General features: G+C 36.8%; 1 non-coding gene and 1 pseudogene across 1 annotated transcript; one reads left to right on the forward strand and one right to left on the reverse strand.

Moving 5' to 3' along the window:
- Positions 1 to 286: 286 nt before the first annotated feature.
- Positions 287 to 421, reverse strand: LOC115064759. The gene has a single exon (XR_003844579.1). It is a non-coding gene; the product is annotated as a U4 spliceosomal RNA (small nuclear RNA).
- Positions 422 to 15396: 14975 nt separating this feature from the next.
- LOC110326740 overlaps positions 15397 to 23410 on the forward strand; it is a 167439-nt pseudogene continuing 159425 nt past the window's right edge.

A 23410-nucleotide genomic window follows, 5' to 3' on the forward strand; every position in this document is an offset into this window, starting at 1 on the left:
TCCATTCTGTAATTTGCTATTTTGTCCTTTGGATGATGCCCTTTGCCTTACAGAAGCTTTGGAGTTTCATAAAGTCCCATTTACTAATTGTGGATTTTAGTGCCTAAGCTGTTGGTGTTCTGTTAAGGACATTTTAACCTGTTCCAATATGATAAAGACTATTTTCCACTTCCTCTTCTATTAGATTTAGTGTATCTGCTTTTATTTTAATGTCTTTGATCCACTTGGTCTTCAGCTTTGTATAAGCTAATAGATATGTATCTATTTGCATTCTTATACATGTAAACCTCACATTAGAATAGCACCACTTGTTGAAGAGGCTTTCTTTTTGTCCATTACATAGTTTGACTTATATTTCAATTAGCAATAACTGTACCTCAGATAAACCTCATTGGCTACAATACTACCACTGCTCAAAGCTTTTCCTTTTTTTTTTTTTTTTCAAAAATCAAGTATCAATAGGTATGTGAATTTACTATAGGTTCATCAATTTGATTCTATTGTTTAACCAGTGTGTTTTTATTCCATTCCCACATGATTTTTCTAACTATTGGTCTGTAGTATAGATTGAAATCATGTATGGTAAGACTTCCAGAAGTTTTTGTATGGTATAGTATATTTTTAGCTTCCCTGGCTTTTTGTTTGTTTTTTGTCCATGTGAATTAAGAACAATTCTATTGTTCTTTCAAGATCTGTAAAGAATTGTGTTGAAATTTTGATGGAAATTTTGTTGAATCTGTGGATTGCTGTTAGTAAGATAACTATTTTTACTATGTTAATCTCACCATTCCATGAGCATGAGAAATCTTTCAATCTTCTTCAATAAGTCGAAGTTCTTGTTACACAGGTCTTGCTTGCTTGTAGTTACACTAAGACATTTCATATTATTCGTGGCCCTTGTGAAGGAAATTAGTTTTCTGACCTTTTTTTCAGCCCATTTATCATTTGTATATAGAAGAGTTATTAAGGTTTTTATGTCAGTTTTGTACCCACCCTCTTTGCTTAAGGTGTTGATCAATGTAGGTGGCACTGGATAGAAATTTTGGGATCACTTATGTTTACTGTCATGGCATTTGCAAATAGCAATACTTGGACAATTTTCTAATCTGTATCACTTGATTTCCTTTAGTTGTCTTATTACGTTAGTTAAATCTTTAAGTACTATGCTGAATACATGCAAAGAGTGGATAAGCTTGTCTTGGCCATAATGTTATTGGTACTATTTTGAATTTCACCCAATTAATTTGATGTTGCCAGTTGGCTTGCTGTATATGGCCTTTATGTTTGTGTACCCTTTATCTCTTCAAGATATTTAAAATGAAAGGTTGTTGGATTTGCCAAAGAGATTTTATTTTGTTTTATTGTTTTGCTTTGTTTTGTTTTGTTTTAACATATAATGAGATAATCGTGTGGGGTTTTTTGTTTTGCTTTGTTCTGCTTCAGTTTGTTTATAGGGTGGATTACATTGATATACTTTCTTATGTTGAAACATCCCTAAATCTTTGGGGTAAAGTCTGATTGATCATGATAGATAATTTGTAGAGATGTTCTTTGTTTTTTTAATTTTATTGATTATTTTAGTATCAATATTCATGAGACAAATTTGTCTTATGTTGATGACACTTTGTATGATTTAGATATCAGGATGGTTGTAGCCTTATAAGGTGACTTTGGCAATACTTCTTCTGTTTCTCTTTTGTGGAATAATTTGAACTCATTTGGGATTCTGTCAAAGTCCTTTTCTGTTCCTAATGAGATAATCATGTTGATTTTTTCATTCAGTTCATTTCTCTGTTGAATGACATTTATTTATTTATTTATTTATTTATTTATTTATTTTACACTGAGTGAATCATCACTGTATCTCTGCATTGAGGCCTACTTGACAGTGGTATATGATCTCTTTGGTGTTTGTATCCTGTTTGCTTTTTTTTTCTTTTTCTTTTTTTATTCTTAGATTTGCTTTGGAAGTATTTTCTTGAGTATATTTGTATCTATGTTTTTATAATGTTTGTATATCACAATAACTTTGACTTCATAAAATAGGGCATTGCTCCTATTTCTATTTTGTGCTATTTTGTGAGAAGTATTGACGTTAATACATTTTTTAAAAAAAGCTGGTCTAATTCTCTACTGTAACCATCTAGTCTTCAGTTTTTACAATTGTGAGACTTTTTATTTCTATTTCTGTTTCACCAGAAGTTATAGGTCCATGTAAATTGTTAATCTGGTCTTTCACTTTAGTAAGTTGTACCTATATTTAAAGATTTTCCAATTTGGTGAAATACAGGTTCTAAACTATATACTTATGATTCTTTGCACTTCCTCGGCGTCTCATGTTACATACAACTTTTCATTTTTTATTTTGTTAAGTAGAATATTCTCTATCTGCTTTTTAGTTAATTCAGATACATGATTTTTGAATGTATTAGTTTTCTCATTGAAACAACTTTGTTTCATCCATTCTTTTTATACTTTCCTTTGTTTCTACCTTATAAGTTTCAGCAGTGATTTCGATTATTTCTTTCCATTTACACTTGTGGAGTATGATTTCTTCTTTTTGTCTAGAGCTTTCTGGTATGCTGTTAAGTTTGATTGGGGCAGAGATTTTAAGAATTAAACTGTCTTTTTGGCGCATTTTTCAGTTCTCCTTCCCTATATCTTCTGATTAAAATGGCTATGCCAGCTTACTTCTTAGGTCCGTATGCCTGCAATTTCTTTTTCACCTGTGAGTTTTACCCCTCTGCACATCTCCTCACTGTCTCTCCTTTAGTTTAGCATGTGTTTCTTGAATATAGCAGAAGGATAGGCCCTGCTTTCATATCTATTCTGTAAGTCTAGATCATTCTATTTGGGAACTGAGACCAGTGATCTTGAGAGATATCACTGAACAATGAGGGTTGATATCTACCATTTTCCTGTTGTTGTTATGTTGGTGGTGGTGGTGGTGGTCATGGTTGTGGCATTAAATAAGTTCATAAATACATGGGAGAAATATGTAGCATATCTCTAAATATAACAATTAGATTATTATTCAAGAGGAAAAATTAAGTGAGGAAAGAGATATGTAGCATCTCACAGGTACTATCCTAAGAGCTGGAGCAGAGAATGAGGAAATGGAAGAAGCAGGAAACAGAGCACCCTTACAATTTCCTTTGTTGCCTGACAACCATGCTATGATCAGCCTACTTACCATGTTGTAATGAAATAGAATCCTGAAATTATGGGTCTAAACGGAATTTTCCTTCTTTCAGGTTTGTTTTTATGTGAGAGGTATTTGTCATGGGATAGTAAGAAAAAATAAAGCTAACTGATATATTTACTATCTAACATATGTATTGTTTACATAGTATCATAGAATGAGAATTAAATATTTTGGCTTATTGTATCATTACAATTAAACTAATATATAGCTATTACCATTAACTTGATTGAGAGCTAATTAAAGTAAAATTTATTGTCTCTAAAAAACTTGCTATTAGTTCATTCTTTGAATCACTGGGTAGTATTTTATTATATCATTCCATTTCTCTCCCCTATCCCCACTCATATCTTGTCTTCTGCCTTTAATCTTCTTTTTGCCTTCAATTTCTCAATTAGTAATGACCAAATAAAAGTTTTTGTAATTCTGTTATTACTTTTTTCTTCAACCCAATTTTAATCATTTTGTGCACCCTCTGTATCTGATCCATGTCATATTACATGTGTATATCTACACATTATGACTTCATGTTCATGTAGACTTTTGCTATATCAAGTATTATGCAAAATCGAGGAAAGATCAAAATATTTACAATATGTATGAGGCAAGAGGCCTTCAATAAGAGAGAGCCCTTTGATATTCAGGATATTTAATGGATCCCTGGGACTAGTTGGTTTAGTTCTGATATTTATTAAGGCTTTCAGAAGTAACAAAAACAATGTTTGTTTTCTCTCAATTTATAAGATAATAACCAATGTCTGAGCTGTACTTATATGTTATTCATTTATTGCAGTGTAAAACATCTTTACAAACTTAGTACTACAAAAGGACAACCCTTTTATTAAAGAAAATTCTCAGTTTCTGTAGTTCAGAGGTCACATTTTAGCTGTTTATCTCATTGAGCTGAGATTTACATAAAGGATGTGGTTCTCCTTTGGAGAAGGATATTCTGTCTCATGTTCACTATACTTTAGAAGCAAAAATATTAAAGCATTTTGAGGACTTCCATTTTTAGATTAATGCTATACAATGTCATTTGTCCTCAAAGTAAGTGTGGGACTCTTCATTGAAATTTCTCAATAAATACAGACAGAAATGTCTATGACACATATACTTTCTAGGTTAATTTAAATTCAATAAACATTCCTCCTTAGTATAAAGTCATGTAACATCCAGTTTTTATTTATATACGTAAAATAATATTTTCTATACTAGAAAACAATTATAACAGGGATAATAGTTTCAAAGGTGTTTCTCTGACTGTACAGATGGGGCTCAGATAAGATTGAAAATCATTTATTGAGAGCCATCTGAGAAATCCCCCACTACACTGAATAGGAAGCAAACTTAATTATTTATTGGATACAATAATACAGTACAGGAAACCCAAACTTGGAGCCCAGCTCTACATGAACTACCTAAGACTGAGATGGGAGCAAGGAGAGAGAGAGAGAGATTTTCTATGCCTACTCATAATCCTAGAATATTACACATAGAAATATAGCATGGTATGGCAGAGGCATTGTAAAGTCTAGAGGAATTTAGAACAAACCAGGAGCAATAAAAGAGTTCCTTGGCAATCTCTGCTTGAATATCAGCTTAGTGTCATAGCAGCATGTTCTTGAAGGAATCTGATGTGGGTTCCTAAATGTTAGTGAAATGAAATAAAAGTTTCAATTTAGCACAGTACTGGGTACAGCTAGTAAAGGTGAGAGAAATAGAATTAGATATCTTTTAGTGTGAGTATATAATTTAATGTAATATCTATATTATATTATTTTATGATACCATAAAATCAATAATATGCAAAATAAAAAAGAAACAAAATATCCACATATCCACATACATCAATTGCTTAGATACTGAAAAAGAAATGGTATTTTCAGTATTTAGGATTAAAATAGACAATACTGAACTGTATTGGATCAATATTATCATAGAGATGAATCCTGCTGTATAGTGACATAATAAAACATAATATCAAAGATAAATAAATTATTTTGGTATCTTATTAAAAGATGAAAATAACTTAAAATGAGTAAGTTGTTTTGAGAGAAAAAGTTACTTAAATATTTTAACAAAAGGAAAAAATAGAACAGGAGTTTAAGTAGATGAAAAGCAAGAATTGAGTTATGGCAGCATCTACAGAAAGATATACTTAGGCCCCAATTCAAGTGATTTATCTAGTTTATAGTATTTTATTTTAAAATAAACAATATTTTGGTTGAATAAATTTTAGAAAATCTACCTTGGGTTATCAAAATTAATGACATTGAACCACATATGTAGGAATTGCCAACGCTTCCAAGCCTATGAGCTAGCGTCCATACCAATTTATGAGGTTATACACCCTACCTTTGGAGAAAAATTAATCATCAGTCTTACACAGCCATGAACCTTGTGAGATATAGCAATGACTAATATTGTCATTGAAATTTCCACTGGTGTAATAATGGTATGGACATTCTAAGAATAACCAACAAAAGTCTAATCAGGTTTACGGTTTCATACTTATCTGTAACTATTATCTGGCCAAGAACCTGTGGTTAGAAAGATTTTCATTTCTAGGAGAGTCCCTACTACTACTATCATGCTAAATGGACTCAGCAATAAACCAATTCATAATGTCCTATCATTATATCTATCATGCCTCAACCATCATCTAAAATGCTTCTGTTTCTAGTAAATGATAATCAACACAGACTGGTCAAAGTGCCAACAATAAGAAGCTATAGAATATTCATACCTAATGGAACACATATTTTATGAGTCCATCTCTAAAAGTTCAAAGTTCACTGTGAAGAGAGGACAGGAACATGTAAAAGTCAGAGCCGGTGACTCTGATGATTCAAAGGAAATAATAACTTCCGGACACAGGAAGGAAGCTGCATGTAGGAGCTCACAGTGATTAGGACATCATGTCCATGACCTGCACAAGCCCAATCCAGATCAAATCTTCCCATATTAAGGGGAATTGGACACAACGGTGCAACCCTTTGTATTGACACTACTTCATACCCCAGAGAGACCAAATAAATTTTCTCAGGAAGTGTCATCCTTCATATGTGTTGACAGTGGAAGGGGAAACATAAAACCATTTGGGCACTACAATTAAGATTAGTGAGTAAAAAAAGAAAGAAGATGAATTTGTAAAGATAGTGGTGTGCATTTGGGAAGCATTCGAAGAGTAAAGGTGAATATAATCAAAACATGCTGCATAAAATTCTCAAGGAACTAATAAAAAATTTAAAATTTAAAAGTGAAATTATACATTCACCTTAGTACATACTGATCAAGCACAAGCTGGTGATATGGAAGCACTCTGCACAGAGAATCACTGCAAAGAAGAATTTCTTACTACTTTGAAGAACAGAGAAAAGAAAGGTCAACTTAAGATTCCAATAAACAGAAAAAGTATGCTCCACTAGTAGGAATAAAGAAATAATATTTTTAGAAGGCAAAATAAAGAGAATTTGTTACTAGCTCTCAGTAACAGGAAGAAAACCTACAGAAAAATCTCAAAAACAGGATGGAATAAAAGATCATATGGAAATGTGCATATGCAAAAATTCAAAACAAATACATTTTATATTACCTTCTGTGAAAGTATTATCTTATTTTATATCACTGTAAGATAACAGATTATCTATTACAAATCAGCACATACATATTGTGAAGTATCTAGTTTCTACTACTGAGAAACATGTAAAAGGAAAGAAGAAATGGAGGTAAACATTATACATAATGTAACCTGATTATATGAATTCAAAATCCAATAGGATCATAGCACTGTGTGCACCATAGAAAGCAAAACTAAAAGTTGGATCTCATCCAACATGAGAGATATGAAACTTAAAGAACATACAATCCAAACAGTCAGAGAATTTAGAACCAATGGAAATGTGGGATATATGAAAGAAGCATGTAAAGTTCTAATTCTAACTCAACTTCATTGTTGATAAAAAAAAAAATGATACCATGAATTCAAAGTGGGAGAAAGTATCATATAGCACCAAAATTAATGATAACTAGAATGGTCACAATATCACCACATAATATGTAACATTTAAAAAAGAATAAAGATCAAATGATAAAGGATTATAATAGAGATGTATTCCCCAAGTTTGATAAGCATACTAAATAGCCATTTATTATATCACAGAAGGTTTTCATAATGAAATTATCTAGTTTACCTATAATATGTAAACATACATATAAAAGTTTTAAAAATTAAGCTGATGTTCATGGAAATTGTACTTAAGAGAACAGATAATTTTTAAATCAAGGGTTTGCTTTTTATATGTATGGAATATATTCTGATCATATACATCCCCCATCTCCCTCTCATATCTTCTCAAATACCCACTGACCTTCTCTCATCCAAAGTTATATCTTCCTCACCTAAATGCTTTTTTCTGTGTGTCCAAGCAGATACAACTCTTATAGAACTGTGATTGTGATAACTATGCCATATAGAAAAAAGATCATCTCATTGATTTCATCTCCTCTCTATCTTCTGTTCCTTAAAATTATTTCCTCCCTCTTCTATGATATTCTCGGGCTCTTGTATCAGTGATATAGATGACATGCTTAGACCTGAGAAGTGGGTAGTTGCTTATTCTCAACACTGTGTCCAGTCATGAATACTGCATGCCTTGTAGCTCTCTGTGAAATGGTGTTTCACTAACTGAACTGAAAGTAACATTAGTCTATGGAAATAAACAGAAATATTCATCAGCTGTTTTTGCTATATGTCCACTGGAAACGATCACTAGCTCAATCTCCAATATATTCATTGACCACATTCATTACACCTTTTGATCAATCTCAGGATCCAGCGATACATTCTTTCTAGTGGAGCCAGCCTCAAATCAAATAGGAAAGTGTTTAGTTACCTCCACAACAAAGTATTGGTACCATTTAACTAGAGGGTAAATCTCGACTGGAGGGCATGGCAGTCAGAGTTGTACAATGAATTTTCAGAGCTGGGAAAGACCATTAATGTCTCTTTTCCTCTTAGACAGTGGAGTACTTTCTGGCACTGTGCAGATTTCCAGAAGAGCAGGAGATTCCAGTTGAGTTCTAACTGGATGTTTCAGATTTGTAGAAAAAGTGTATGATATCTCCAGCAAAATGTTTGTATCATCTAGTTCTGGTAAGCAACAAAAAATAAAGGTGATAGTCTATATGGCTCTGAGGTCCAGTAGGAGCTCTCTGGGAATAATCTGAGAGCACTTTCATTTAAAATGCTATGCATTAGGAACAGCATTATCAAACTATGCAGCCCCAGATGCAGGTTACATCTTTTCTTCAATTAAACCTGAAATCACCAAGATATACCATTTTTTTTCAGAAAATTTCAACAAAATGTAGGATATATGGTTGAGTAGTTAAAAGCAAAAGAACCCTCTTAGAAAGTTACACATAAATAAACATGTATTTCAAACAAAGAATAATCACAAATGATATATTTTAAATGAATTGAGAACATGATGAATTAAAATTCAGCAGAAACTACTTGGATAGAACTGTTTAGGATTTTAGGATTCAATCATATTATGGAAATGAAGTAAATGTATACTTAGCTTATAATTTATATAAAAAACTAAGAAATTAAAAATTTTTCAAATTAAATGGAGATACAATAATATGAAATAGTCCTCGCAAACTTCAGAAAGAGGAAATACTTGTATACTTGTAATAAGACTAAAATCTGAGTCTTCAAATACTATAAAGAAAATATTATCTCTCTAAAGTATAAAATAACACAGATACACACCACCAATAAAAGAATAAAGATAGGTATATTCTTGCACATTTGAGGAGATGGGTAGAATAAAAGGAAAATTATTTCACCAGAATAATGCAAGTTCATTTGCAGTATTATTAGTGATACTCAAACCCAGCTAAAGTCACAAACTCTCAAAACTCTCTTCATAAGACGCATAACTCTGAAAAAGAAACGTTCATGACTAAATGCCATAAAAGTTCTATTAGCCACATTCAAATTACAGCAGTGAAGCTCTGTCCCAGAAAGGAGATGAAGTGGAAATACTTCCCAAAGAACTTTTTCGTCTTTACCACGATAGCAATTTTCTCTCTTAGAAATATTTACATGCCATTCATAGTATGCTAGGGAATTGAAATCAGCTGTCAAGGGGAATCATGAATGAGTAGGACAGATAATTCTGGGAATGCATTTATTCCCCAACCAATTAATGTAAATCATGTTATCAACAGAATACAGGATAAAGCCAGTAAGACTATTTACTTAGCCTACATACTGTACTAAATGAAAGCAAAACTATCAGGGTTCCAACATCTGAGAGTAGTGTAAATATGTGCAGAGAGTATTAATATCTTTATTCTTTCAATAATAAATAAAGTGCCTAGGATTTTTCACATGGCATTTAGTGTGGGTTTATTTTAGTGTTTGCTTGGTACAGCCTAACATATACCTGACCCATTACAACCTTCTCTTTGCCTGTAATTCATGTTACCGTCTCTGGTCTACAACTACTATGAATTCACTTTTACTAAACCTAGTGACCAAATTCCAGGGAAAAAAATGCAGTCTTGAATTTATGACATGCTATTACATGGTTAACCAGAACTTGGAACTAGATTGGATAATGAAATGCTTAGGTATATTTTCAAGAATTTCCAGAAGGGTTAATTGAAGCAAGATACAAACCTAGCACATAACTCTTACCCTTCCTTGGGTTGGGGACAATGATAAATTGGAAAAGAAGTACAACACAAGAATGCAGGTATTTTCTTTGTTCCTTATCTCAGTGCTGGCTGACCTGCTTCCCCACATCCTCTGGGCCATGATGCACCAAAGTTAATGAAGGGTAGATCCCAAATATATCTTTCCCCCTTTGTCTCTGTAGCTCAAGAGTTAACTAATATGTTCCCTTATATGTAGTTCTACAGTGTTGGGATTAATGTTTTGGTTCTCCATGACAAGACAAACCTGGTTCGCTACTTAAACTCTTTTTAGTTTGAAAGAATATACTACATGGAAAAGGAAAAGGAAGATGGAATTCTATAGTACATTTATAATGCTATAACCTGTGTATTTATTACAACCAGCATGAATGTATCTGATTTATCTACATTGCCTACCAATATTCAGATTCTGAAGTATGCCTGGCATTAGAACTTAAGAATTTTCAGAACTTTGTTCAGCTCTATTCATTAACTTATCAATCAAATTGTATCTGCAGTGGTCACAATTAACTAACCCATACCTCTAAACAAAACTGCAATTTGTCACTAACAACTGTTACTCGATCATGTGATTTTTGACTTATTGTTATTGTTCAGCTTATTATCATCAGAAGGGGCTATGCATGTGTAGTTCAGTCTCTGAATTTGGTTAATTTCATATTTTGCCCTTCTTTAAATCATTACAGTGGGTGTTCAAGTTTAAAATTTCGTACACTCTTCACAATGTCTTGTTTCCTTCAAAATTTCATAGAAGTCTTTCAGTGAATGAACATCTTGCATAGTTTTCTTGTGTGAGGTGGTACCTCACAGTTATTCAGTATCCATGTTGAAAATCTTCTCTAGTATCAGCTTTGGTCCAATTTTTATCTCTAACACTGCTTCCTAATAGTCCCAGGACAGGTGACTCAGTGCTTTTTACAAATTCATTCTTTTCCTAAACATAATATTAGTAAAATCTACTGATCCTATCAGTTATGAGAATTAATTATGTTCCTTAACAAAAAGACGCTGACATACAATCCTTTCATTTAGTAGCCATTCAACTTTAGCTCCTGTGGTCATCAAATTGTAATATCTACTTGACAGTACATATAATCTTTTGTGAAACAAACATTTTTCATCTGTCTGTGAAGGAATTTCCAGATTGGGTTAGTTGAAATGAGAAAAGCCACCTTAAATGTGAGGGCAACATTTCATGGGTTAGGTTTTCAGGCTGAGTAAAAGGAGAAAGACAGCCGAGCCTTCCTTCATTAATCTCTTCATCCTGACTACAGATTTAATGTGATTAGCTATATCATCCTCCTGTCATATGCTTCCAATTAATATGTAATGATATCATTTAAACTATGATCCAAAATAAACCCTTCCTCTATCAGTTTCCTCCTGTCAGGTATTTGGTCACAACAATAAAAATATAATCAATAAAGCTACTGTTGTTGTAGCTAATTATTATGCTCTCGTTGGGGCTGGGTCACAGTGCTAGAAAGAAGGGAAGGGCACTGTGGTGAGGGAGCATAGGGGTGGAGAGGTCTGTTGAATCCACAGAAGTCATAGGTAGGGGGAGTGGAAGCTTCAGGTGGTATCCTATAAAGCACAGGGGCGTGACCTCAAGCCTGGGGGTCTGAAGCCACCCTGAGATTGAGAACCTGAGTTGAGACAGTGTGGAGTGTCCACTGAGTTGGAAGCTGGAATACAGAGGAGGAAATGGAAGGCAGAAGGTGATGGACTGGTCTTCGGGTAGGTGCAGACTGTGGTTTCATTTTCTGTCCAAGTTGGTACTCTTCCATGTTCTTTTATATAAAGACATTTTTAAGTTAGATAAATAAGAATGCCCATGAAGTTTTAATTATGTTTTCAAAGTACATTTACCAAGAGAACATCACTAAATCTGACATATTATCTTCTCTTACTAGAGCCCTTACATTGAAAATGTTCATACACATAAGAGAACTCAAGAAAAGAAGTACAGTTTAGAGCATTTACTACAACATCATTTCACTGCTTGAAAATTTAATATGTTCCTGTCACCTCTCCTGCCTAGCTCATACATCTCATCCCTGCATTTTCTTCATCACCCTCATTTGACATCTGTTTATTTCTATTTCTTGAATACATTAAGTCCGACCTTAGGGCACAGGTGCTTGATGTTTCATCTTCTGAGAATAATCTCTCTCTCACTCTCTCTCTCTCTCTCTCTCTCTCTCTCTCTCTCTCTCTCTCTCTCTCTCTCTCCCTCCTTCTAAAAAAATAAACCTATAGCATAAATAGCCAATAGAGTAGAGTACAGGATGCCTTGGAATGCAGGAAGTGAATAATCTAAGTTGATATACTTTCATTATCAATTTTACTTAAACATTTTAATCATAAGCTACAATATCAATCAACATTTTTGTTGTGGATGCATTCATTTATTCCAATACAAAATGGAAGACTATTTTTTACTGAATAGTAGGACATTGAGAATGGCAATAAAGTGTTTTAGCATTCAGGTATATCTTCCACAAAAGTTATTCGTGTTTGTTTGTTTATTTCTTTTTTATGTCCCTGGGTGTTTTTTTACTACATATATATCTGTTTACCACAGGCATGACTTATGCCAATTGAAGCTAGAAGATAGTTATTGAATACTCTGGAACTTCAGGTAGTGATGTTTGTGAGCTGCTAAGTTGATGCTGGAAATTGAAATTGGGTCCTCTGAAGGAAAATCCAGTACTCTTGATTGTTGAGCTGCCTTTTCAACCAGAAGTCTACTGTTTGACTATTCTAATGCCTACGTTGTCTATATAGAATAAAACACATTACAATTTTCTGGCTGTGGCCTTAAGAAAGTATGTCTTCACTTGTAGGTTAGCTTCTCTGAGAACTTAAGGTTAAATAGGCTCACTTATATAAGAAGCCATTCTTATATATTTTAACAGTTGACTTTAAATCACCTTATTTTTCCAAGTTGAAGTTTTAGCTCCATCCCAAGGTTCACATTTGGTGATCACTGAATTAGAGAGTATTTTCCTTTCTAAGCATGCTCTAGTTACATTTTACATCTTCCTGAGTTTTGGTCCAAGGAGATTTCTTTAGGCATTAACCATTAATCCTATAGCACTATTATCTTATAGTTAATAAAAATCACATACACATTCATTACATACTACACGCCATTAAAAATAAACTACTTTTACTAAAGTTGGTAACAGACAGAAAATTCAAAACCCTTCCAAAGTCAGAGCCTGTACAGAGATGGGATGCTTTTTAGCATTTTTTAGGTGTTACACAAATTCAGTTCTTCCATGTAACATGTACTTCTTAAAATATTTCTTTAATTTTGTCTCTGGATCATATTTTTTCCAGTTTATAAGGTATACTAATGAAATTCGGCCTTGAGGAATGGGGAATGCCTTACTTTGCTGCATAACGGTGAAGATTAGGATTACTGGCCATTCAATCTAACAAAATATCACATTCCAAGTTTAATAAGAGACCGTATTTAAAGCATAAGGAGGAGAAAAATATTGGAAGAAATTGATATTGATTTCTTCCCTCCACATTTGCAGACTATGGTAAATACAGATGCACATTTATGTACATATAACCCTCTTATCTATCCACATGTACTAACCTACCTCACACACATTCATATATGTGGATAATTTATTGGCATTTATTTTATGAAAAATATCATAATTTGTTGGAGACTGACACTGAGCCATAAGCCAAAGTCCCCCCCCCTTTTTTTTGAGAAACTTCTGACCTTTTCAATGACAGTGGACAGAACCCTAAGATCAGATAATAGTAACTGCAAACCTGCCAGGAAAAACCACAGAATGTCCCCTGAGATAAGAGTAGATCCCATGTTCCTGTGCAGGTATTCAGAGCCACCTCTGCCCCTGGGCAGAGGCAGGAGCAAGTTTCTCCCTCTTTACTTCCTCCTTCTCACAGCTTATATTCTGTAACCTTTTTCCCAATAAACAGACCTTGACAAAAATTGCAGGGTTTCCTCCAGTTTGTCCCGCCCATCCTCTTTCAGGCATGGTCCCCCTCGGACACCATGAATAACTGGGTCCTGCAGGTCGGGACAAGTGGCACCCCACGTGGAGCCCGAGGTACAGACCCTAGCTGGACAGAGCCCATTTTCTTGAGAAGGTTGCAGCGACAAAGACGAAGTCATTTGGAGGAGCACTCTCACAGCTCATGAGAGAAAGTCATCCTCAGTAAGATTACATTTCTCTGTCCCATAGGAATGGGCCATAAGTTGTCTAAGGAAGTGGTCTTCATCAGAGACCTGAAAGCTTCTCTCAGAGAAAATGGAGTTAGAGTTAAAAAGAAAGATTTGACAAAATATTTTATCTTTGTTTCCCAAATCTGTCCATGGTTTATAATAGATGGACCAGAGATTCATCCCTTTAAGTAGGAAAACATAGGAAGTGATCTTAATGATCTTTTAAATAAAGAAAGGCCAGATGCACTGCCTACTCAGACCTTAATTTATTGGGGTCTTATTAGAGATATCATTAAGTCATCCTCGGCTGAGGCAGGAAAGATTATTTCATTGGCTGAGGATTTCCTTAAACCAATTTCTCGCTTGGCCTCTATGTCCTCTGGAAAGATTGCAGACTCACAGTTTCCACAATCTCTCTCACCATGCCCCTCCGTTGTTATTAATATGTCTTCCTCAGAGGACCTGGCTGTTCGCCCCAAAAAGCCTGTCCAACCCCTCTATCCTCAACTGCCCACCGATGCAGTTGCATCCAGTGAGCCAAAATTACAAGAATCAAAGCTTACCTACCCTATTTTTAAGAAGCCTCATGCCAATCGGCTAGGCTAAGTCCCTCTGAGGAGAGTGAGCTGGAGGAAGAGGCTGCCTGATATCGCAACCCTGATTGGCCACTCATTGTGAACACAGTGGCATTCTCTGGACTCCCTCCTTACCCCTCTGCTCCTGAAATTTGTGCACCTGTGGTCATTCCACCACCTCCACAAGGTGATTACCTTTTACAGGCCAAAAATCAGCTATCTGAACAAATTTTTGACCTTAAAGAGGTCCTAAATTTACAGAAACAGTTTGCCAATCTCTCCACAGAGCTCTCCTCTCTTCAGGAGAGTGTGAGACAAATACTTTTCCCTGGTTCATTGTTGGCTCTGGCCCCTTTCCCTGCCATCTCTGGTGGCCATGAGGCTCACGGGACAGCCAGCTCTCTGCATTCTCACCTTAACAAAGCCTCCCAAAAATCTCATTCTAACAAAACCTCCCAGAGAGTTAGTTCAAAAAAATCCTTGGTGTTCCCTGTGTTAATCCGCCAGAGTGCCAAAGAGGCTTTCTCCTCAGAGGAGGACCCTGCCACGGATATAGAAAATGGTGATGAGGATAGTGAAGCTGATAATAAGACTGTGGCCGCAGCTCCTGAGGCCCCACCACAAGAAATGACTGAGCATAAAAGATTAAAGTTTAATTAAAGTTTAAGACTCTTATGGATCTTAATACTGCAGTGAAAAATTATGGTCGTAATGCTCCCTTTACTGTTTCCATGCTTGAGGCCCTTTCCGCAGGGGGCTACCTCACCGCCACTGAATGGTTTTGAGTTACTCATGGACAGTTTTTGTCTTGGAAAGCTGATTTTATAGATAGGTGCCAATCTCTCGCAAGGTGGAACCAGAGAGACCCCAAAGCACCTGCAGCTGAGTGGACTCTTGGTAAACTCAGTCAACAGGGAAGATATGTGTCTGAGAGGCGCCAGCATAAGTTCCCCACAGGACTCCTGGCTCAGGATAAGGACCTCGGGGAACCAGTCAGCAGATAACAATGCCCCAACTTTCTCCCGCTCCACCCAACTCCTCAGAGCAACCCCAGGGAGTGCGGGATTGGACCTGTGTACCTCCACCTGTACAATTTTAAAACCTGAGGATGGTGTTCAAGCTTTACCTACTGGGGTTTTCAGTCCTCCTCCCCCAAACATGTTTTTTTCTCATTTTGGGTCGGGCCTTGTTCACCCTTAAGGGCCTCACTGTCCATCCCTCACTAGTGGATAATGCTTTTACAGGAGAAATTAAGATTTTAGCTAGTTCCAACTCAGGACCAATCTTATTCCCTCAAGGAGAGAGGATTGCACAGGCTTTGTCCCTCCCATTGAACACCCAGAACCCGGTTATTGGGAGGCATCGGGGGCCTCTCAGCCAGGGTTCTCAGATCTTTTCTGGGTCCAGATGGTGTCTAGAGAACGTCCTATGCTACACCTTAAGTTAGAGGGGCGATGGTTTGAGGGCATTGTGGATACGGGGGCTGATGCCACTGTTCTCGCAAAAAAATTCCTGGCCCTCAGCTTGGCCACTTCAACCTCCCCTTACATATTTACAGGGCATTGGCCAGTCTAAAAATACCTTACAGAGTTCTAAAATTTTGATGTGGGAAGATTCAGAAGGGAATTCTGGCACAGTACAGCCTTTTGTTGTTGAAGCCCTGCCAGTTAATTTGTGGGGAAGAGATATTCTCTCTCAGATGAAAGTAATTATGTGTAGTCCAAATGAAATTGTAACCCAACAGATGTTGTCCTAAGGCTTTTTGCCAGGCAAGGCCTAGGAAAGGAGGGCCAAGGCATGCCTACACCCATAAGCTTTTCACATAAGAATGATGGCACTGGTCTGGGATACCAACATTTTTCTTGAGGGCCATTGCTCCCCCTGCACTCCAGGCAGACAAAATAACTTGGAAAAGTGATAATCCCAACTGGATTGACCAATGACCCCTCTCTTCCCTAAAATTATTGGCGACCTTAGGGTTAGTGCAGGAACAGCTGGCCGCTGGGCATATTGAACCCTCTACATCCCCTTGGAATACACCTATATTTGTCATACAGAAAAAATCAGGAAAATGACACCTACTACAAGATCTGCATGCCATCAATACAACTATGGTCCCCATGGGGGCCTTACAACCTGGCCTGCCATCCCCGGTTGCCATCTCCAAGAATTATTCCAAAATTGTCATAGACCTTAAGGATTGCTTCTTTTCTATTCCTTTACACTCAGATGATTGTACATGCTTTGCTTTTAGCCTTCCCATAGTTAATTTTGTAGGGTCCTCACCTTGTTTCCAATGGAAGGTTCTTCCCCAGGGCATGGCTAATATTCCTACCCTTTGTCAGAAATTTGTTGTTCAGGCTGTTGATCCTTTTAGGCTTTGCTTCCCTGATATTTACATAGTCCATTACACAGATGACATTCTTTTAGCTGGAGCTGATGAATGCCAACTTCATCATGTTGCCCAAAAGCTTATATCCGCTCTTCAGCATCAGGGTCTTCAGATATCTCCAGATAAAGTACAACTTCAGCCGCCATTCTTATTTCCGGGGTTTGAGCTTTTCCGTAATAATATTATTTCTCAAAAAATAAAAATTAGGAAAGATTCCCTTCTTACACTTAATAATTTCCAGCATCTTTTAGGCGATACTAATTGGCTTCGTCCATAACTCAAACTCACTACAGGAGAACTCAAGCCCTTGTTTGATATCCTTAGGGGAGACGCAGATCTGTCATCTCTGTGCAGCCTTAATACTGAAGCCGCTCAGGCTTTGTCCTTAGTTGAAAGTGCTATTAATAGTCAAACTGTTACCTATTTCTCTCCTGATATGCCCTTAGATTTTCTTGTTCTCCCTACTCCATTCTCTCCCACGGGACTTTTTTGGCAAACTGAGCCCCTCTTTTGGGTTCATTTGTTGGCCTCCCCTCCCAAGGTTCTCTCTACATATCCTTGGCTGGTGTCACAGATAATTAGGATGGGAAGAGAACAATCTCTCAAGCTTTTTGGAAAGGACCCTGATACCCTGCTTCTTTCATATGGTCTCTCTCAGGTTCAGTGGTTGAGCCAATATGATGATGACTGGGTCGTTAGCTGTGCTTCTTTTCAGGGCACTATTGATAATCATTATCCTCCTGATAAGCTTATTCAATTTTTATACAAAACTCCCATAATGTTTCCTAAAATAATCAAGACTGCACCCATTGCTGGAGCTATTCCAGTGGCATCGCAGCATATTCCATTGATTCAAATGTCTTTCAGTTTCCCACCTCTTTTTCTTCTGCTCAGCTGGTCGAGTTGGTAGTTTTTATCAAGGTTTTTGAAACATTGCTGGATCTATCCTTTAATTTGTTTACAGATAGCTCATACATTGCTTGTTCAGTTTCACTTTTGGAATCCGCCCCATATATCCATCCACTAATGCAGCACTCTTGTTTTCAGTCCTTCAAAAATTGATTCATGAGCGTCCCTGTCCTTTTTTTATTTTCCATATATGTGCTCATTCTGGTTTACCTGGTCCTTTAACACAGGGCAATGAGTCTGTAGTTCACGCAACTCAAATTACAGTAATAGCTCAATGAATTAACCCCAGCCCTGCTGATTCCCTGCTTCAAGCTCAGAAGGCTCATGATCTTCATCATCTTAATTCCCGCACCTTAAGATATAAAGTTGGCATTACTAGAGAACAAGCACTACAGATAGTGTGCAACTGCAGAGGCTGCCTCACCTTTTTGCCTGAAGCCCATTTGGGAGTCAACTCTCGAGGTTTAGTTCCTGGGGAATTATGGCAAATGGGTGTTACTCATTTTGCCCTATTTGGAAAGCTTAAATATATACATGTTACCATTGATACCTTTAGTGGTTTTATTTGTGCCATGCTTCAGACTGGAGAAGCCACTAAACATGTTATCAGTCATGTTATTTCTTGTCTTACAGTCTTACCTCAGCCTAAACCCATTAATACAGATAATGACCCTGGCTACACCAGCAGCAGCTTTAGACAGTTCTGCTCACAGTTGGGCATTAAAAACGTTACTGGCATTCCATATAATCCTCAAGATCAAGGCATTGTTGAGAGAGCTCATCAAACTCTTTAAAATATGATCTCTAAACTACAGTCAAACGGGGGAGTTTTATATCCATTGACTGGTACCCACAAGACCCTGTTCAACCATTCACTCTTTGTATTAAATTACCTCATGGTCGATGATGAAGGCAAGTCTGCTGCAGATAGCCTGTGGCATTCTACCACCACCCAAAATTATGCCCAGGCCCTTTAGAAAGATCCACTAACTCACAAATGGCAGGGCCCTGACCCGATACTCATTTGGGGAAAGGGACATGCCTATGTTTATGATGGACAAGCAGACAACGCTCGATGGCTGCCAGATCACCTAATCAAAGTATATAATTTACCCAGGGAGGCCCCTGAGAAATTGCCCAATTGTGCTTGATTACAGGAAAGGAAACCTCCTGTCTTCTCCACAACATAGGGTGAAAATTCAGATGCTGCTTGTCCTCGGATTACTGTTGGTACCACAGGGTGTCGATGCTGGCTTTGGTCTGCCTGTTGATCGGCTTACACTCCTGACCACTCTGTATGGTCAGCCCTGTGATTATGGAGGAGATACCCAGTCTACACCCTTATCACAATATACCCACTCAGTTGATTGTGGAGATAAGAATGCCTTCTTACAATATTTCAGCTCTCCTACTGGAGGGACAAGTCAACATTGGAAGTATGTAAATAAGCCCAAACCCTTGCTTCCATGGTCTGATGGTCAGTGCCCCAGTAATTGTTTCTTTGTTGATCAAATGCATGCTAGCTGCTATTTTTCCTTCTCCACATGCCTCAGAGATAGCCAGCCTTACTTTTGGACTGTTCCCTTTAAGATGCTACAGAGTATGGGGGCGGGGCAATTGGTCTTGTAACACCCAGGTAATTGACACCAACTCCTATACTTCAAGATATGTTACAGCTAGTTCCCTCGCACCCCTGATAAACTGGCTTGTTGGCCACAGGCCGCTCCTATTCATGTTTCAGATGGTGGTGGTTCCACGGACCTGGTTTGAGAAGAACGAGTTCAACAGATAATTCAAGCCCAGATTGATGGCCTCCTTCCCTGCCTCCACCACCACCCACTTTTATTGCCAAAGTCCAGAGGCATTAATTTAGACCCCCAGACCATAGATATACTTGTTGCTACTCATAAAGCCCTAAATGTTTCCAACCCCTCCCTGGCCAGTGATTGTTGGCTGTGCCTTGCATTGGGAGCCTCCTGGCCCTTTGTAATACTCCTGCTTATTGAGTTCACTATCGTCCCCTCCCAAAATAATTGAAGTTACTGGAAACCTTTTAAGGTTTTATCAAACAATTTTAATGTATCCACCTGTCTTTATAGCTCTTTTAAGAATGATTCCTTTGCAGATCTTGGCCTAGACAGGTTTACCTCATGCACCAGTTATGTTAACTCCTCTGCCTCAGGCTGTTTGGGTGGGAGAAAGGTGTATGTATGCAGTGAGAACATGGCCTGCACCTTTATCCCTGTAAATTGGGCTGGTTCCTGTGCACCAGCTTTACTCTTGCCAGATATAGAGATTATATGAGGAAATGAGCCTGTTCCTCTGCCCAGTTTTGATGTTTGTCCCCAGACGTAAAAGAACTGTTCAGTTTAAACCCCTTTTGGTTGGATTAGGGATATCTGGGGCATTTGCTACTGTCTCTGCTGGAGTTGGGGCGGCTCTAGATACTTACAATAAGCTGTCCCAACAGTTGATTAATGACGTTAATATGGTTTATCAGTCTGTAAAAGACCTTCAAGATCAAGTGGATTCCCTGGCAGAAGTGGTCTTACAAAATAGACAAGGCCTTGATTTACGAACTGCAGACAAGGGAGGTATCTGCTTAGTTTTACAGGAAAAATGCTGTTTCTATACAAACAAGTCTGGGATTGTCAGAGATGGAATCAGAAAACACCAAGAAGACCTAGAAAAATGATGTTAAGAACTCTTCGTCAATCCCATGTGGAGTGTCTGGAATGGAGTGCTGCCCTACCTCCTTCCCCTCCTTGGACTCCTGATATGATTTCTTTTACTTATCTCCTTTGGACCCTGGGCATTTAAGAAGTTAACAGAGTTTGTCAAATCACAGGTTGATGCTGCCTTTAGGAAACCAGTATCGGTCCACTATCATCGTCTGGAGGTCAGAGAGGTTCATCAAGAAGTATATGCTGAGCCCCCAGAGGCTCCTTTGGCAGGCTTAGATTTCTCACCCTTAGATCCAGAAAGCAATCTTGGATGCTTTGGTAAGCTATGGTGACATCAATGATGGGAATAGCATGATGCCACATACCAGGGGCACACCCATGAAAGGCTGTAAGCATCTCAATGATGGGATAATCATGAGTCCATGACTCTGGGACCCACTCTGATTTGAGAGTGTGGGGTATGGAAGACAGTTCCTGTAGCGTAAGACAGAGACTCTACCCTCGAACACAAATATATCGGGTGCTGGTTGTGGAGGCACATCGTGCAGCCTAAGACAGATGTTCCATCTTACAATATAAAAGAGGGGGAGATGTTAGAGACTGACACTGAGCCATAAGCCAAAGTTCCCCTCCCCCCTCTTTTGAGAAACTTCTGACCTTTTGCAATGACAGTGGACAGAACACCAAGATCAGATAATAGTAACTGCAAACCTTCCAGGAAAAACCAAAGAATGTCCCCTGAGATAAGAGTAAATCCCATGTTCCTGGGCAGGTATGCAGAGCCACCCCCNCCCCTGGGCAGAGGCAGGAGCAAGTTTCTCCCTCTTTACTTCCTCCTTCTCACAGCTTATATTCTGTAACCTTTTTCCCAATAAACAGACCTTGACAAAAATTACAGGGTCTCCTCCATTTTGTCCCTCCCATCCTCTTTCAGGCATGGTTCCCCTTGGACCCACCGAATAACTGGGTCCTTCAGGTCCAGACAATAACTTAATCTAGAGGTTTATTTCACATTGGTTGGTTTAATCTTTATTTTTATCATTTTATACCACTTAAATCTATGTAAAAAAATTCTAGAAATAATTATTTTAATACAATAATACCATCTATGGGGAACGTAATTTTTGTCAATGATCACCATTATTATCTTCATAGTCAGCATTATCAGTATCACCATCACCTTCATCATTCCTGTTTCTATTAGCCTACTGGAAATTTTATACTGATTCAAACATCTATTTAAACACTTAACCATATAGAAACTATTAATATTTTATTAGCAACATAGCTTCAACTATCTTTACAAAATTTTAATCATGAAAAAGGTTTTTGATGATTTTTTACCATTAAACAATCACAGATATATGTATTTTCATTTTTCTAATGTAGCTTTTAACCTCAGTCAGACCATTAAATTAAAAAAGGATACTCCAACATTTTTAAGGGAATAACTTATTAAATATTGTAGAGAAATGACTTTGATGATTGTTCCACTAATTAAAGGTTGCCATAACAACTAAAGGTCTACATTCAGCATTTCAGAGTAAAAAGAGAACTCACTGTCCTGTATCACCTTTATTATGATTCTTAACACCTGCATATGTATGACATGCCCAATTTATCTCAAGAAAAATTGTACATGACAAAAATTCAAATATAGGGATATAACTATTGATGGTAGCAAAAGACATAAAAGTTAAATCATATATTGTGCCTAAATATCAGAAACTTTACTTATTGTGTTCAAATACATATTTAGACCCAGGCAATGTTCTTGGGGATGAATATTTATGATGCTTTCTGGATGCATTATTTATGGATGTCTTTTTAAACTAACCTGAAATATAAATATCAGACAGTTGCATGTAATGTAAACATTTGCAAGTGTGTTGAACCAGTATATTAGAAAAAATAACTCACATAGTAAGTAGAAAACTAAAAAGAAAGAAACAACTCTTTCTGCAGAGGAAGTCAAAGGAAGGCTGCATGGTAGTCAGAAATATGGGTATGATTTCTTTCACTGTCATGTCAACATGTGACACAATAATTCTATCTAAGGCTCTACTAGGAAAAGTAAATTAAAAGCTAGACTCTTACAAAATATGACTCAGGATGAACCTCTGCTCTTTCTCTGGTTTTTCTCTTATCTATAAGCCTTGTAATTATATTTTAATAAAAATCTAGAAAAGTATTAAGGTAAAGCAGCATTTTTCATTCAAAGAATTTACTATCTACTACCCACAATATAAAATTATTTTATGATTGTGATATCTACCTGGATTGAAATTTATTAACATTGAAATATTTTGTGTAACAAATGAAGTTTTTATCCCCTTGTGAAGACTTTGTTCTATTATTTATAAGACTCAAATCCATCTAAGCCAAAAGGCTTAACTTACTTGAATTTGCATATCTCTCCCTGTTATTACAGCATTACACACAGTGGTGTTATTTCATAGGGAAAATATTTTCTATTATTTTCTATTTATTGCATTTGACATGCTCCTCTGGTTGTTTACTCACTACAGCACATGTGAGGCTGGATTCTCATAAAGATGGTTTGGAAACATGACACAGCTTTTTTTATGGTTCTGAGGCTAAGGAAATGATGGCTACTACAGAATTTCTGATAACAGCTTTTACCTTCTTCCAGGCTTATGCTTCATAAATTTTATTTTTGGAAAATACAGGTAAAGTATTAAA

The sequence above is a fragment of the Mus pahari genome, chromosome 9 (assembly GCF_900095145.1).
Source record: "Mus pahari chromosome 9, PAHARI_EIJ_v1.1, whole genome shotgun sequence".
NCBI lineage: Eukaryota > Metazoa > Chordata > Mammalia > Rodentia > Muridae > Mus > Mus pahari.